Source organism: Buteo buteo, chromosome 14 (assembly GCF_964188355.1).
Source record: "Buteo buteo chromosome 14, bButBut1.hap1.1, whole genome shotgun sequence".
NCBI lineage: Eukaryota > Metazoa > Chordata > Aves > Accipitriformes > Accipitridae > Buteo > Buteo buteo.
The window spans coordinates 17,723,827-17,740,908 of NC_134184.1; the positions used below are offsets into that span (position 1 = coordinate 17,723,827).

The following is a 17,082-nucleotide window of genomic DNA, read 5'->3' on the forward strand; positions in this document are numbered from 1 at the left end:
GCCCTGTGTCATCCCCCCCAGGGTCCCCTCAGCGCCCCCGCCGCCCCGTGCCCGCCCGCGAGCCTCCCTCGCCACCCCGTTAACCTGCCCCCGCCCCGCCCCTCAGCGCCCCCGCTGCCGGCCCCGCCCTGCCCCTCCCCGCGGCGGCGCCCCTGGAGGCCCCCCCGCCCCCCTCCCGCCGCGGCCGGCAGGGCGGGCCGGGGCCGTGGGGCGGGCGGCGCGGCCGGGCGTTCCCTTCCCCACCCCCCCCCGCGGGGCGGGCGGCGCACCGGGGCTGCCGAGGGGCGGGGGCGCGGCCCCTCCCCTCCCCCCGCCCGGCTGCCGGTGGGGGCGGGGACGCGCCGCATGCCAGCGACGCCACCGGCGCCCGCCGCGGCCGGAGCAGGGGCCGGGAGCTGGGGAAGGGGGGGACGCCGGTCCGGACCGGGCCCTTTGTCTGAGCGGCCGGTGGGGTGCCGCGGCGGCGGCGTCGTCCCCACCGTGAGGCGCGGCGAGGCGAGGCGGCGCCGGGAGCCTCCACCCCCGGCCCACCCTGCCGCTGGCTCATCATGTGACGCGGGTAAGTCGGCGGCGAGCGCCGCGGTTCCCCGGGCTGCCCCCATTCATTTCCCGGGGACGGCGGCGAGCCCGGCCGCCGGCTGCCTCCCTCCCTCCGCCCGTGCCCTGTGTGAGCGAGCGAGCGAGCGGGTGACACTGCCCGGGGAGAGCGGGGCGGACAGACAGACAGAGAGAGCGAGCGGGGAGCCCGTGTCAGGGGAAGGGGACAGTTTCTCCGGCTCTGCCGCTTCTGCACAGGTCTGTGCCGATTCCCTTTCTTACCAGGATAAACGGCTAACGTGTGTGGCTTTCGCTGCTGCTGTCCCAGTCAGCTTTCTATTTAAGAAAAAAAAAATCGCTCCTATACCGAAGTTAAATAATTCTAAAGAAAAGCGGGGGCAGGGCGCCCCCCCCCCCTTCCCCCAGCGCCGCCGGAGCAGAGGTTAACGGCGGTGTCCCGTGTCCCCCCCCGCGGTGCCCCGGCGGCAGCGATGCCGGGGGGGGGGCGGAATATTTGTGTGTGTGTGTGTGTGCGCGGGGCGCTGGGGGCCGGGCCCCGCCGCCGGCCCGAACTTTTCCCTCAAACTTTCCCGCTGAGGCTTTAGGAGGGGGGTGGGGGGGGGTGGGGTGAGGTGGGGGTGGGGGTGGGGGGGCGGTGAAAAAAGCTGGGAGAAAAATTAAAAAGCGATAAGCGAGGAGTGATGAGCTGCGAGCTGGGAGCGCCCAGCCCTTTGTGCTGCCGTCCCCGGGCGGGGGTGCGGGCAGCCGCGGTGCCCTTGCGCCTTTTGGGGGGGTGGGAAAAAATTTGATATATAAAAATAAATAAATAAATAAATAATTGGAGTGTAACGCTCTCTGTAGGGGGGAGAAATTAGAATGTAACGCTATATGGGGGGGGGGGAAATAAAAACGAGTGTAACGCTATATTACAAAATAATTACCTTCTATAAAATAAATACTTGCTCTTCCAGAAGTCGGCTGGTGTCGCTTGGGGAGCAGACCCCGGGTCTTTACGTTAAAAGCCTGTGCCCAGAGCGGCTGCGGGAGATGCGTGCCCCGTGGCATCGGCGTCACCCTGCGAAGCCCACCGAAATCTTTCCGCTGCGGGTGCAGCCGGGTAAATGCGCTGGGTGAGATTTGGGCTCCTGTCCGCCTCCCCCGAACGGGCGGTGTGGGATTCTGGGGGAGGCGGATAGGAGCAACCAGATGGGTTATTTTATAGTTCCCCCCGCCATGGTTTGCAGGGATGTGATGCTCCGCTCCAGACAGTGGGGTTTTTTCGGATCTTGGCGTGGCGTTCGCTCCCGCGAACGGGCTTGTGTGGAAAATAAGACGTTTTGCGCGCTTGGGGAGCAGGTATGGGCAGTTTGGTAGGAGGCACCGAAAAGAAGTTCACTTGCATCGGGGTTTATATCGAGCTTGTAAAATCCTGCTAGCTTTTGGCAGTCCCCCTCCCCCTGAATAAGTAAGTAAACCAATTTATTTTTTTTTAATTATCCACCATGAAATAAATGGTATTCTCCCTCCCCCCCCCCCCAGTTTTGTTTTTGGTTTTGGGTTTTTTTTTTGCTTTTCCCTTTTTGTCTCACCGCGGCAGGTAGACGTTCGCGGCAACTTTGCAAGGCTGCTTTATATAGCGCTGGCATATGGGCTCCATTTTCTGCTTTCTGGTTGGTCTACAACTCTGAAATGTACAGGAACAGCAAAGTGGTCTTAGCGTGGGATTAGTAACTGTGCTGAATAGGTCACAGATGGGGCGATAGGAGCATTTTATTAATGACGTAAGGCTGCTTAAACCGAGTCTGCTTTTTTTTTTTTTTAAAATATTATTCGTGCTGGGGGAGGGGGAATATCTTTCTAATGGGACATAATCAACTTGAAACCGCTGTCTGCAAGCTGGCGTGTCACCTATCATCACAAACAGACCACGCATAGCAAAGGAAACATTGTATGCGGATTTTTTTTTTTTTTTTTTTTGGCAATGTTTTTTATTTTTTTTCCCCTCCCTGTGCTGCCGGAGGCTTTGGCAGCCGGTCGGAGCTGCTGCCGCTACGCTGCCGGCAGGTGCCCGGGCTGGAGCCTGGCGGGATGACATCACCCCCTCGGCGGACAGGGAGCAGCACCCATGCGCACCCTTCCCCAGGCCAGCACCCCCACCCGTTCGCCCACGCTGCGTCCAGAACAGCAGTGGTGGTATTCTCCTTCCTTCTCTTTTTTTTCCCATTTTATTTTATTTTATTTTATTTTATTTTATTTTATTTTATTTTATTTTATTTTATTTTATTTTATTTCCCCCCCCCTTTCTTTTCCTGTGTCTGGTACCTGCAACTGAGGGGGAGGGGGGCAGTCTGGGGAGCACCTTTTTTTAGGCAAACCTTTTCATTAGGATACTGGCAGCTTTACAAGGTGGCTTGGGCTTTTTTTTTTTTCCTTCCTTTTTTTTTTTTTTTTTTTTTTTCCCCAGCTCATGGAGTAGTCAATAGCATTTAAAGAGGGCTGGGAAAAATCGTATTTTTTCTTCTGTCCCCCGGCTGTGGGGAAAAAGAGGCTTTTTGAAGAGGAGGTATGCCATGGGGCACTTGATGAGTGATTGCACGTGTGCTGGAGGGGCTGGGAAGGCGTTTAGGATGTGGGAGATACTGTTTGGTTTTTGCTTCTGATGGTGAGGCAATATCAGATGTGTAAAGAAGGGGGGATGGGAAATGAGGTATTTTAAATTATTTTTTTCCCCAGTGATGCTTGGTGGTAATATTTCCAGGCCTTCCTGCACTCCCTTTGTAAAAAAAACCTTTGCTGGAAAGGCCCCTGAGAGCCCAAGAAGACTCTGTGTAACAACTTTTAAAAATAAACTTTAAGATTCCAGGACAGGCTAATCGCAGAGTCTTCTGCCAGCTGTTTCTGTTGGGATGAGCCAGACCTGAACATGCGCAAGCAGAGTTTTATTTCAGGCAAGAGGAGGCTGAAATGCGGCGGGTCTGAACCAGCTCTTCTTCCCCCAGGAGATGGTAGAGTGGGGTCAGCGAAGGGCTTGGACTGCAAAGCCCCGTGGGAGCATCTACCTTCCTCCTCACCCAGACCAAGGCGGTGCGTGACGGTGCCCGCCATAATTAAACAGAAATGCAGACCATGTTTTTGAGAAAAACGGGTGATGCCTCTCCCTGGTGCGTGGGGAATTCTCTGCTGCACCGCAGGGTTGCAGAAGGTCTGTGTAATTCGGTGCAGGTTTCAGGACCAGCAGGGTGTCCTGACATTTAGATTTTGGGTAGCTTATAAAATAAAGGGAAGGTGTGTGCCTTTTTTCTCATCACTGGGTGGATGATGCCCGCTTACGCTAGCCTTCCCAAAGCGGTAGTGCTGTAGCCTGCAGGCTGCTGGATCACCTCGGTGAGCCTTGCGTGGCCGCTGGCGTCGCTTTTCAGGATTGCCAACCTCCTTGCTTGTTCCTTCAGTATGTCATTTGCATTGTGTAACAGGTCTCATCAGTACAAGGTTGGTTTTGACCAAGTCTTTGTTCGAATCGAGCAGAATATGAGACTGTGAATGAGGTGTTTGTGTATTAATAAAGCCGGAGAAATACTTACTTCTGCTGAAGTGTTTTGCTTGTGGCTTTTGAAGTATTGTATCTTGATTTATTTTGTTAGGAGGATGACTGTGGTTTGCCTTTCCTTGATGTAACTACAAAATGAAACAAAAAATTAATTTCTTGAAATGGAAATTTAATTTTTGGAAAAGCTGAAATGGATGCAGCACTGAGACTTTGACCTTCTCAGCTCCTGACTAGTGGTTGTTTACTACAGCTGCAGCTGTGCGTCTTTGAAAGAGGAGGAGCTGCAAACACAAGCATGCTCACTTTCCCCAGCTAAGAGGAAAACATATAATGAGCATGCTGTTTAAAAGTGAGATGTAAAAAATAAAGTATTGAGCAGTCAGGTTGTGGCTGTTCCTTTCCTTTTGTGCAAGGTGTGTTGTATCTGTAAGACAAATTTTGAATATCGGAAGTGCAAATGTGAAAGCATGAAATGACTGCACTTCCCATGTGGTGAAAAAGAAATTCATTTTTTTTAAACTAAATGCATGCTAATGCTAGAAAAGAGAAATGCTTTTGCGCTGTAGTACTAAGGACACTTTCAACATTGTTCGTCGGTGGAAAAAGCTCCATGTAACCTTACCCTGTGTTCAACAACTGAACTTTAGACAGTCCTCTTGCTTCAACTGGATGAATTTTACTTTTCTTTTTAATTTGGTACTAAATGCAAAAAAAAAAGCAACAAGAGTTATGTTTGACGATTCAGTGTCAAAATGATTGTTTTAGTTTATAGCTAGGCATAGAGCTATGTTGACAAACTTGACTGGAGCATTAACTAGACCTAATATATGTATGTGGCACTGTTGCAAAAGTGGGTGAAATTGGACCAAATGAGAACAGTTGCGCAGTTTCTTTTGTTTATATATATAAAAAAGAAAACAAACAAACCTGTGCTAGTGGTGCTGTGCTTGCCTTTGGAAGCTCTTCTCTGTGCAGAAGGTCTGCTTGGACTTGGTGCCTTAAAATCTGTGAACTTTCTCGTACTTTTGCAAAGTTTGGTGTGACTGGTAGGTTTGAAGTTTATTCTGAGTCTGTGCTCTCATGTTTGCTCTGAAGCAATAACTATGATACAAAAATGGTAGAGTATTCTTTAATTAGTTTTATTTACCTTTTGGTGGCAGAGAATTCTTAAAATAGTAGTGAGACACAGAAGGAAGAGGACAAATGAACATGGCTTTGCCAAAAAGTCAGTGTATCTACACTGTATGTAACACTGAGCTTGCGTGGACCTTCCTTTCTTGCGTTCGGTGTAAAATCTCATGGTATTAATCAGAAAGCGTGATCTGGACTTTGGTCTAAGCCAAAATCAAATTATAATATACAAATATCTGTTGCATTTATGTCTGCTGCAGAATGATGTGTTTTGATTTGGAGAAGACAACTTTAAATTATGGTGTGCCTTGGTCCTATAACTATTTCTGTCATTTCCTGCATTTTTGGGAAGGGATGGTGGCGTGAGCCACCCCAGTGTTTCTCAGCTGCAATACATGGTAAAACCTGGGAGTGAATATATGAAGTCATGTGAAATATATTCAGGGACTGTATGCTTCATACTCAGTATGTTTCTTCGTGCAGTCCGCCTCTTGTGCTCATCAACTCCAGTGTCAGAGGAGCCCCTTCAGCTGCAGGTACAAGGGTAGGACTTGTCTAGGTGTTGGCTTGCTGATTTTTTTTTTTTAATTTTTTAAGTTTATTTTTTTAAAGTTCAGTAAAATCACAAGGATACGAAAGCTAAGGTATATCAGAACTAAAACTGTGTGTGTTAGGGTCAAGGGAGATCCCATAATTAAAGACTATTAAAAGTATGTGCTCTGTGATACTTAATAAAGTTTGCCAAGACCCTTGCACACTGGCATTTCCTACCCTCTGAATGCAATCCTAGCAATGGTTGTATTTTTTTTTTTAATCTCCTGGTTCATTTATTTGTTTATAGATTTTTTTAATATTTTTTTTTCTTGAAACAAGTGCACTCGTGCAATGTTGGTTATCCTTTTGTGGGTTGCTGGTAGAGCTGATGTTGACAGCCTTTGGAGTCGGAGTGCAGACCAGCACCACTTGAGTTAAGGAATGTCTGGTTAGCAGTAGCAAGCTTTTGTCCTCTCTGTGAACCAGCCTCCAGGACAGGAATGAAGCATGCTCTTTGCTAATGGCTGGCACAGTATTTGCTACATAGCAGAGTAATAATGGGACTCAAAAATCCCGAGCTTTGTTCCCGGCTGTGGGGCGAGTGTGTTCTCGTCGTTTAAGTGTAGAACAATCAAATGCATGACCTTGGACATCCACGCTGCAAAGGGGATAATTAATCAGATGATGCGTCGTGTCGGGAGACCTGAGTTCTGGTCTTGGTTTTGTCAGATGTCACCTAGGACAACCACTTCGTTACCCTCTCTGTAAGGTGGTAAGCAGTGACCCTAATTCCTAATTAGTGTGGGGCGTTGTCCAGTGGTCAGAGCTGCAAAGAGCGCAAGGTTATGCATGCTAACACTCATCCCCCTGCTGACTACCTAAATAGTTTTTTTTCTCTGCCTTGGCCAAGAAGGGCTTTGCCGGTGGTGGCGTTGCTTCTCTTTTCTGGAGCCGTATAGGTCCCTGACGGCAACGCGGGAAGCAGAGGGATGCCGGCTGGCTGGGTCGGTGCAGGTGACGTGCAGAGAGCTCAGGCCGGCTGGAAACAAGTTCAGGTCCGTTGGTGGAGTTGGAGATGCCACCAGCGAGCTCTGGAAGCCTTCCTGAGCATGGGCAGACTGTCATTCTCGGATATTTTGTTCAACTCTCGACAGACTGGTGTTGACATGGATAAAGGCAACTATCTAACCCCAGCAGTTTCTGTCGTCTTCTGTGGATCCCTGAGGGAGAATCTTTCCAAACTGAATTATTTTTTAGCTTTTTTTTCTCACTACCAAAATTGTCAGAAGTGACTGGTGTGCTCTCAAAAATGTTCAAATCAAACTTTGCAGAAGCAGTCACTGAGAAATTCAGCTGAAATGATTGAAGTCCGTTAAATGGAATAATGCAACATTAGAAATTTGTAACATGCATTTCAAAGAATGACTGTGACTGTTGTCGTTTACCGTGGATGTTACTCCTTTTTTTCCATGGTACCAGCATTTTCAGATGGTCTGCTAAAAATTCAGGACACCTTTTACAGCAGATGTGATAACATGTTGTCATCCGAGGTAGCCACTGAGATATCTAGGATTAATGGTATTAGTTGCCAGTTCTTCCTAGGAAAAAAAGAAAGATAACGGCTCTGAGTATTATGTAGTAACATCTGACGTGAATCCGAGCAGGACTTGACTTAAAATCAGAATAATATAGAAATATTTTTTTTGTATCTGTCTTTATTTTGAGTGTGCAATGCTGGCATAAAACAGTTTTGAGTTAGTCTTCAAGTATGGGTTGGCAGTGCTCTAGAAGAGCATGTAAAGAGTTGTGATTGATGACACTTTAAAATCTTTTTAAGTGTTGGACAGTAGTTGGAGCTCTTCCAGTTCCTTTTTCAGACAATCTTTCCATTGCAAGAAAATTTGGGTTAAGTGGGAAATGAAAAGATTTCTCTTAGAAAGAACCAAACAACCCCAAAACCAAAAAAAAACCCCACAACGAAAAAAACCCAAAACGCAAAGGTGGGGAAAAACATTCCTTTCCAGTTTCTATAAATCAGTAAGAGTTAGACGGCAACTTAGTTTTTCGCTGGTTCCATCTAACCAAGGAAATCTTTCATAGAGACAGTGGCCTACAGATTTTTGAAAGGGAAAAATGAGCGAAGTGGGTTATTTTTCCCCTTTTGAAAGGGAGAGCATGCAGACTCAGTCTAGTTGGTAGGCAGATTTGAAGGCTGCTATTTCGGAAAGCATTACCATTTTCACTTTTACTTTCCAGACCTATATTCAGCTAAATCAACGTTTTGCTAAAATGTCTTCGACATTTGTCTAAAGACTACATAGCAATAATTACGCACCTTCTATTTTGAGAAGGTGATAGATGTGTAACTTTTGGCTGTGACTCTATTGGGATAAAGTTTACAATACTCACATCGATCAATTAAATATAAACATAGCACGAAATAAAAAATATAATGAGAGTTAGTACACTTTTTTCTTCTTTGCATCCCAGCCAGTATCCAAGAGGAGTTTATTTTGTGCTTGTCAGAGATGTGCTCTCCTTTAGGTTTCACGTGTTTCTGGATTTAAGGAGACAATATTTCTTTTTCATTGCAATGCTGAAGAAGCATGTGGGCTAGGCAGGGATGGGAGGCTTGAGTCTATGCATAGCAATTACAGACACTTGCCTAAGTCACTTCTGCTGGATAGCTTGAATAAAATACATTCCTTTCCCCAAAAGAGGAGCCTGGCTCATCCTCGCCTTGGAGGTGTGTACTAAGATCATGACACCAGAATCATTCTCGTGGTCAGAAGGCCATCAGAAACCCCCTCCATTGGCTGACAGTAGAGGACGTCTCAGATGTTCAGCTCACACGTAGATGTGTGCACTGTACTTGTTTGAAGATAGGTGAGAGGAGACCTGCTCTGCTGAAATCCTGGGGGGAACGTTCCTGGCCCTGCAGGGTTTGGTGGTGGCGAGGAAGGAACAGCAGTTTCTGTGGGCTCTTCTGGTGGCTTTTGTTACTTCGTGTTTAACTAGCCCTGTGTGTTGTGAGAGCAGGCACCCCTAGCCAGGCTGTGGTTCCCTACAGCAGGGACAGCACCGGGACCTTGGTGGTTTGGTACCCAAGTCCTCTTGTGGGCATAGCCTGAAGTCTATCAGCAGAAACGAAAAATGCTTGTACATTCAGATCCCTCCCAAATACTGTTGAAGGTCTGTGTGTGCCTGGCTTTCATTGACATGTCTTTTTCCTTGCCCTAACAAAGCAAAAAAACCCAAAAACAAAACAAAACAAAACCAACCCCAAAACCACAAAGAGAAAAAAAGAGGAATTAAAGTAAAAGGAGAAAGTTTCTTCTTGTGATGACTTCTGACCGCGGTCGATGTTGCATGTTCCCATCCATCAGTTCTCATCCCTGTGTGTTCAGCTATTGCTCTGCCTTCTGCCTCTTGGGTGAGGAGTGCTGGTCTCTGACAGCCGCTTCGTCTTGCTGTAACCCTTCTGCTGATGACCTGGATGGAACAGTGTCTTGTCATTAAAAAGCTTCTTTAATTGTTATTTTCAGCCACATTTTCTGGATCCTGGATTATTTTAAAGCTGCCTTCATTTTATGAAAAGTGTAGCAACTTGAACTACTCTTCCCCTCCCAGACCCTGCTTCTTCCTAAAATCGTTTCTACTTGTACTGTTGTGCTTTCAACTCATCTGACTGAAGAAGCCAGGGGCCCTTAATGCTATTTATAGTGCATATAAAATATATATATATATGTGCTTAAAATTGCTACTTGCTCTGTGTGAGGGACATTTTCTCAGTTGTTCAGCACCTAACTGGCAAGCCCTCTGAGCAGGGCTGCCTCTCTGAGCGTGCGGCTTTCTGTGGTGGCTTCTGCCTGGCCAAAGAGCGGGGCAGGTGGGGTGAGGATGCTCCCCGGCGTTTGGCCGTGGGTGCTGGAGCATCTTTCAGCAGGCCCAGAGCAAGCCAGGGTCAATCCTCTGTCCAGGCTGGCTCCTTGGATATTACTGTGATACCATAAATAGAAACGTGAGGGTAGCACAAAAAGTCTTCTTTTCATATCGGTTAAATATTAGAAATATGAAAATAGTCAGTGGAAGTGTTCTTCTTGTGTTATACAATGTTAAAACTAATTCGGCAAACCCGAGAATTTTTATCTATATCAAATAATCTGTGAAGGTATTTTTTATAGGAGGGAGCAGAAATGAGACAAATGCTACAGCAATCATTTGATATGATCTAAACCAGTAATTCCAGTCATTATTTGTCAGACATCATAGTGTTTTCAGTTTAAAAGTTGAATGACTAGACTGCAGCTTTTATGAAGCTTAAGGATTGGCAACTGTGTCAAGTACGGGAATTGTGTCCTAAAAGCATCTTGACGGAGCTGCAAGTGCTGCAGAAGCAGCGAAGCCACGAAGCCATGAAGCCACATTTAACCAACATGTAAGTTGCAAAGACTTTTAAGGATTTCTGCCTGGATGAACAAGTTTGAATTTAGCCACAGATGCTGAATTCAATTGGTTCTCCCAGTTTGTAATATGAACCCTGGTTTTGGAGACCCGTCCAGTGCTGTATGTGTAGTAGGAGGCTTCCAGCTTGAAACTGAGCTCTTAGTTCAGTGGTTTAGGAGTATTTCTGGGCTGTTTTGCTTTAAAACCATCATCCTTGCTCTTGGTGCCTGATGCAGGCTTTCCTAGCTGTACAGCAATCTTCTGCCTAAACATGAAGTCCCATGTTGTGGGGGATTTAATTCCCTGTCTCGTAGGCTAAACAGCATATTAGGTACCCCCCATAGAGTAGCATGTAAAATACAGTTTAAGTCTGCAATGACTTAGTGAAAAGGCTTTGAAAAGTGTGTGTTTGAGGTCTTGATTGAAGAGTGAAGCTGCGTTTCGAGTTCAGTACTGTCCCGAAGGATGGTTTCAGGTGATGGCTGGCTCTGTTCAAAGTCTTTAGTTGGTGGTGGACATGTTGGCATTAAGCAAATAGCAGAAGGAATGGACTGTAAAGTCAAATGAAGTTATACTCGCTGGGGGCAGGACTTAGCGAAATGAGAAGAAATAAGAGATCTCAACATGGGATCAAATTGTAGATTCATTGATTTGAAGATCAGAAAAGACCATTATGATCATCTAATTCAATTTAAATAATGCTATCGGTAGAGTATCACCTTGGCGTGCATGAAGCGCGCATGGTCTCTTGGAGGTGGAACATTTTGTGAATGCACATTTGTAATGTAAAAAACTTCATGTGATGGGGAATCAACTGTCGTCTTTGGTAAGCTGTTCCAGTGGTTGTAATTACTCTAATCTCTATGCATTATTTGTACCCTGAATTTTTCCATATATTTGGCTTCCAGCCACTTAACCTTGTTATACCTCTGTCTCTTAAGTGAGTGGTCAACCAGTCTTCTGTCAATTCCTCCTCTGTCTTCATTTTCAGAGTTTGCATAATTGAACAGTGTTTTAATTTGCGGCTGTTGAAGAGGGTGAATTCATTTAAATAATTTTGACTTTAAAGTAGCAGGCAGGAAAAGTTGATTTAAACAATCAGTTTAAGTCTTGTTTGGTTTCTGCAGTTCTTACTGATTTTTCCGTTCCCAGTGATGTCCGTTGGGGTAAGTGACGGTTAGTTTGCTGTTACGCAGTAGATGAAATAGTCTTTATGCAGACTACGCTCAAATTTTTATCAGAGAGAATGTGTTGTATGCATACCTATATATTTAAAAAGTTTGTGGAGTTAATGTTCATTTACTGAGTTTTAATTTTTTGCATGTTTAGTATTACACTATGACTGATAATGTGTTTCTTACTTACTAGATGGTTTGATTTTACTATGGACTTGGTCAGCTATATTTAGAAATTGGAACTTGTGTAAATTGTAGAAAAAATAATTGAAATTATTTTTATTAATATTTTGATTTATTTTTAATGTGCCAGGTTAAAGATCTTACTAAAAAGTATTTGTGTTTAAAACTAAATTTTATATTAAATACAGGAAAAATAATACTTGGTTATTAAGAGAAACTCATAGTTTCTGTTTAAAATATCCTTGAGAGTTTTAGAATTAGTAGGTATCACCCTTCAGCATATTGTTTATATTAAAAGACTGGAAGAGAAAAACACATTTACCTAGTTTCTTTTGCTCCCGGTAGATTTTTCAACTTCTGAATGAGCTAATTATTGGTCTGTGGTGGTTGAATAAGCTGTGAGAAAGAAGATACTCTATTATGCACCTGCTTATTGATTAGTTTACTACATTTGAGTTTTGTTTAATCTGCGATTTTTATCAAGTTAGTAGTTTCTTTGAAACTTCAACAGCAAATGAGTACTGATGAGCATTGATGAAAGAAGGAATGTAAATTGGTTTCATAATTTCAAATGTCATTTTGTTGAATAATTTAAATAAGAGTCAGAATTTTTCATTAGAACATATAATAATGTTATAGAAAAAAGCCATTTCTTTACCAGACAGGTTTTGGAGCACTGTTGGTTAACCTGCTTCTTCTAGGAGTATTAAACATTGTCAAAAGATAGGAGTAGCTGTCTATTCTCATTTTGTGAAGCTGCCTATGAAAATAACTTTTTCAAATATTTCACTTATTCTCAGCTGATAACACTGACACCTTGTTTCTTGGGTGCCCTTTCGGACATGTCTATTCAGCGTATTATATCTAAAGTTTGAAATAGGATGCTTGTTGGCTAGAGGTACCAGCTGAGCAGAATCACCCAGGCTCAGTGTTTGGTGTGCCTGCCTTGTGCTGCACTTCTCAGACCTTTCTGTCTCTTGCTCACTCTGCTTTTTCTTCCTATGTTTTTTCAGGATCAGTGCTGTTATTTGGATACTCTACTTTTTTCTCCCCCATAACTGCTGTTCCTTAATCATACCAGTTTTAAAAGAGTGAGTAAGAATACCAGGTGGTTTTGCTGAGGTCTGGTCAACTTGGGGAAGTTGTGCTCTTTCACAGTGACCTTAGCGTTGAAGTCCTACTGGTACTTGAACAAACTGGAGCCCTTCCCTGTAATTATTTCATCCTTTTTGGAGACTTTCTTCCATGCTTATGTATACACTGCTCTATTTCCTCAGTCTTCTCAAGGAGATATAATTGTAAATAAAGCTTAATTTCTACATATTCTGACTTCCAAACTGTGATCGTAAGTAACCTTATTTTATAAGGAAACCACACTAAAGATGGGCCTTTCTCTTTTTTTTCCTCTGCCTTCTCCCTAACTTCTTGAAATAGCAACTAAAGGCCAAAGCAAGATTTTTAATTTTTTTTTTCCCCCCAGCTTTTTCATTGTATCATTTCATTCAGTGTGATAACTCCATTTCTGCTTGTATTTCTCATGGAGCCAGGCAAAATGATGTAGGATGCAGAGTTATCAAAAAATAATACAATTGGAAATGTAATTCCCTTCCTCTTTTCTCAAAGAGGGAAAGGGAGCTATGCTGGCTGCGTCACTTTCTTTTTGCAAGTTGACCTAACTAGTGCAGATCCTGTGAGCAGGATCAGGGTTGGGAGCGAGGACCATTGTGCAGTGTAGCCCTGTGCAGCAAGTCAGAAAACTGAAAAGTGCTGGTCAGAGGAAAGGTTTTACTAATGCTTCAAACTGCCAGAGAGGAAAGTGAAGAAGGTAAGAAGCGCTAGAAATAACACCCAGGCACGATGGAGACTCTCTGCCAAAATAATATCTCCTTGTGCTCTTGAGAAGTCCAAATGGGTGTTTACTTATCTGTGTTTTAAAAAAGGAAAGTGAAATGTGTGTAAAATTAGCTTTACAATGTATCTCGTACACCACTGCTACAAAACTAATTGGTCTGTGGGGAAATATCGCTCTTCTAAAATCCAGTCGACCTCCGGTCACTTGTTACAGTCCCAGCGTTTGCTCCAGTTCCTCCTCCTGACGACAAACTTTGCTCCAGTGCGCACTGCAGCGTCTTGGTTTAAGCTTCCAGTGGGGTGCTTGAAGTGGGCTTGTGCTTTCCTCCATTTGGCTTGCTGCTATTAATGATTTTTGTTCTTTATGAACCACCAGTTTATTAAGAAATAGCCCTTTACAGTCCAGCAGTGGTGTATGAGGCTCGTGAACAGCTCTCCATGGAGCTTTTGAACTTTGTCTTCTGAGTACAGCTCTTCACGTGGCAAAGAAGAAGTGTGAGCCTAAAGCGTCTGCAGTCATTAGCTTAAAATCCTTCCTCTGCAAAGGCTAATAATGATTTCATTTTTTACTGAAGTGGAGTTTTTAGATGTTGTTTGTTGTTCTTCACCAGTAATGTTGCTCTTCTTTTCTCCATGCAATAACTATTAGATGTTTTATCTTTTTTTACTTTCAAGTTGGATTGTCTGGGGTTTTTTTAAATGCAGAATTAGTTTCCGTTGCACACAATTCTAAATATGAAAACCAGTCATCCCTTAATTTATATTTTCATGTTATAGATGACATAGCATGTTATAGGTCCCTGGAGCCCTGAATTTCTGCTGAAGATTTATTGCAGCGGTTCCTGAAAACACTGCAGTGAAGCAGTAACCCCTTGGTTTCTGGGTCGGAGCAGGAGGCAGCTGGAGCTGCACGTGGTGTCTTGGTGCTGGTGTCTCGCGTTACCTTTGGGAAAACTTGTGGTACCTCACGAGGAAAGCAGCTCCGTTTCTTCCGTGTAGGTCAGGCTGTCAGGTGCCTTTCGCGTCCTGCTGTTCTCTAACTGGGACATCTGAGGTCCGAGGTGACCGTGACATCTCTTGCAGTCTGGCAGGAGGGTCCCTGGGGCCTTTCCCTCTCCCCGTGCTCTGGGGGAGGGCTGCCTGTGGTACGTGTCCTCAAGTTTGTTCTGGCTCCAGGATCTTGGGAGAGTATTTCTGCTCTTTGCCATCTGTTTCCCAGTTGTGCTGTCGGACTCTGTGCGAGTCACCCTTCTCTGGGATGAAGGCAGGTTGCAGGGGAGAGAAACGACTAAATTAAGGGGTGGAGGGAGGACACAAATGGTCCAAGAAAAGTAAACGTGTGTGTGTGTTTCATTAGTAAATGGTGGCAAAAAGAAAGCCCGTCGTTGCTACGTGGTGACTTAAGATCTTTTGAAAACTATTTGCTGCTGAATATACTTTCCATGTGACGTGGATTCCTCTTATTGCAGCACTAGTTATTATCCACTGAAGATCTTGTCCATTACTAATATCTCAGTCATCAGCTCTGGAATGACATTTCTTATACTGCAAATGACTCTGGGACATTTTGTAAGACAGAAATTGGTTTTCACTGCTTGCCACAGAAGTTTATGTAGCTAATGTGATGCCTGGTACATTATGTAAAGTGATTCTGTTGTAATGGGTTCATTTTTGTTGTTTAAACAATCCTCTGTTGTAAAGTCAAAGGAGTCTCCTGGCTGCTCCTTCTAGGCTTGTTGAGAAGCTGCAGCTTTATTTCACGTGTTGTTCTTGAATGTGGGTCTTTGTAGGTCGCAGATTCGTGTTGGATGCAATAAATTTTGTTGCAGCCAAAGTCCGTGGGTTCAGCTCGATGCCTGTTACATCAGGAGGAGGTTGAGGTGCTTCCTCGAAGGGCTGGTGTTTCTGTTGTTACCCTAAGCCACCAAAAAGCATCCGTGTCTTATCCAGTGTTGAGTTTCTCTGAGCGAACAAAATGCAACATGCTGAGGAACTCTGGATATTTGTTTTGTGTATTAAACAGTTGTCGAGGGCATCTTGTAGGTAGATGTGAGCAGATGTGAGAGCGCGATGTGTATTTTTCTAGTCTGGATTCTTCTGGTGAAACTTCAGAGTCTTTGTTTTTCAGCGAGGATGTTTGGACATATAATGCTCTTTAAGTATATCATTTAAAAGCACATTACCCGGCTCTTTGGAAACAGAAGTCTTGCAGAACTTCTAACAGACAGGAAAATGGATTTCTTTATTGCTTTGATCTGTCTTTAGTGTGCAGGAGCACAAAAATACTGTTGCAGGCATTTTGTTTTAAAATTTTAAGTCTTTGCATTAATAAAAGTGGAATTCATAGATTTGTTATTTCTACTTAATGTCAGGCTGTACTTTTTCCTCCTCTCTTCTTCAGATAGAGATATTATGTCATTGCTGTTTTGTTGATAATCTTGCTTTTTCCAAAGATCCCATCAACAAAATTACTTCAAGTATATTTTGTGCGCCTCACCATTTATTTTATGTCTGCAGGATGCAGTGAGCTAGTCATGCCTTAAATTGATTTAAATATCTGTCAAATAAGAAAAATAATAGAAAAAAATAAGTGAGCAGCATTGTATTATAACATGCTACTCTATCCCTGGATTTGGTCTCTATCTTCATTAACATTTGAACTTTACCATGAGATGCATAATACATTTTTAGTAGAGGGTGGTGAGATATGTTCAGACCTCTGAAGCTGGTGTACTGGCTGATAATTTGGAAGTAATTTAAGAAGTGTCTAATTTTTGCATTTGCAAAACGAATGTAATGCTGTTTGCTCTGGGCACTTTTAGATCTACCAATGGGAAAAATACGTAGAAAAGCTGAGTAATGCAAGGGTTATTATACGTCTGCTTCAGATGGCAAAGTCCACAAGGATTTCTGTAGATGCTTGCTATGTACGTTGCTTCAGTTGCTTCTGCAGGCTGATTTTTTTTTTTTTTCGGAAGATGTAAGGAAAAGTGTAACTTCTTTCCTTTGTCAGACCACGAATAACTTCTATGAGCCCTGTAGCCATCAGAAGTATATTGAAGGAGGCTGTTTGCAAGAGGTATTACCCACTTGGTTTCCTTGGAAACGTGAAACATGTTTTACAAATATTGACTTGAGAAAGCTGCAGCTTAGAGGAAATCCTAAACTGTTGGTTCAGGCTTTTAAATTAATATCTCTGAAGAGTTTAGGCCGTATTGAAAGTCACTGCATGTCCATGAAATGATATTTATAATAATTCTGGGTTTCTGTGTTTCTTGGTGTAATAGCTAATTCTGGATGCTGGAGGACTGGAGAGAATCTGTGAAAGTTTTGCTGGATAAGGAGCACTGAACTGGGATCCCTGGCTCCAGTTTTGCTTGTGTTAACCCAACTCCTGCTGGAGTTAACAGATTAATGCTCCTAAAGATCAGGTGGTTAGTGCCTTACTCACAGCTGATGGACTGCAACATGGAACGTTTTCTTCTTGGTGGAGTTAGATGCTGTAAATCATCATTCATGTCTTGTAAATGTTCCTAAACTCTGTGGAGGGTGGTTTGAATGCTCTTTGTTATGTTTATGCAAGAGACTATGTGATAAGCCAAAGTAAATTATATTTGCTGGATAACTTATTTTTATTGTATAGGAATTTTCATATCCACTCATTTTTAAAGGCTGCTG

General features: G+C 44.0%; 1 protein-coding gene across 6 annotated transcripts in view; it reads left to right on the top strand.

Moving 5' to 3' along the window:
* The first annotated feature begins 283 nt into the window (after positions 1–283).
* KLF12 (KLF transcription factor 12) overlaps positions 284–17,082 on the top strand; it is a 249,059-nt gene continuing 232,260 nt past the window's right edge. For 2 of the 6 annotated variants that reach the window (XM_075046072.1, XM_075046076.1), the window contains exon 1: positions 286–559. The gene's annotated coding sequence lies outside the window, so the exon portion shown is untranslated. Of the gene's footprint in view, positions 560–594; positions 796–1,870; positions 2,003–17,082 lie in introns of those variants that run through there. The other 4 variants (XM_075046078.1, XM_075046075.1, XM_075046077.1 and 1 more) reach the window with 3 other exon arrangements.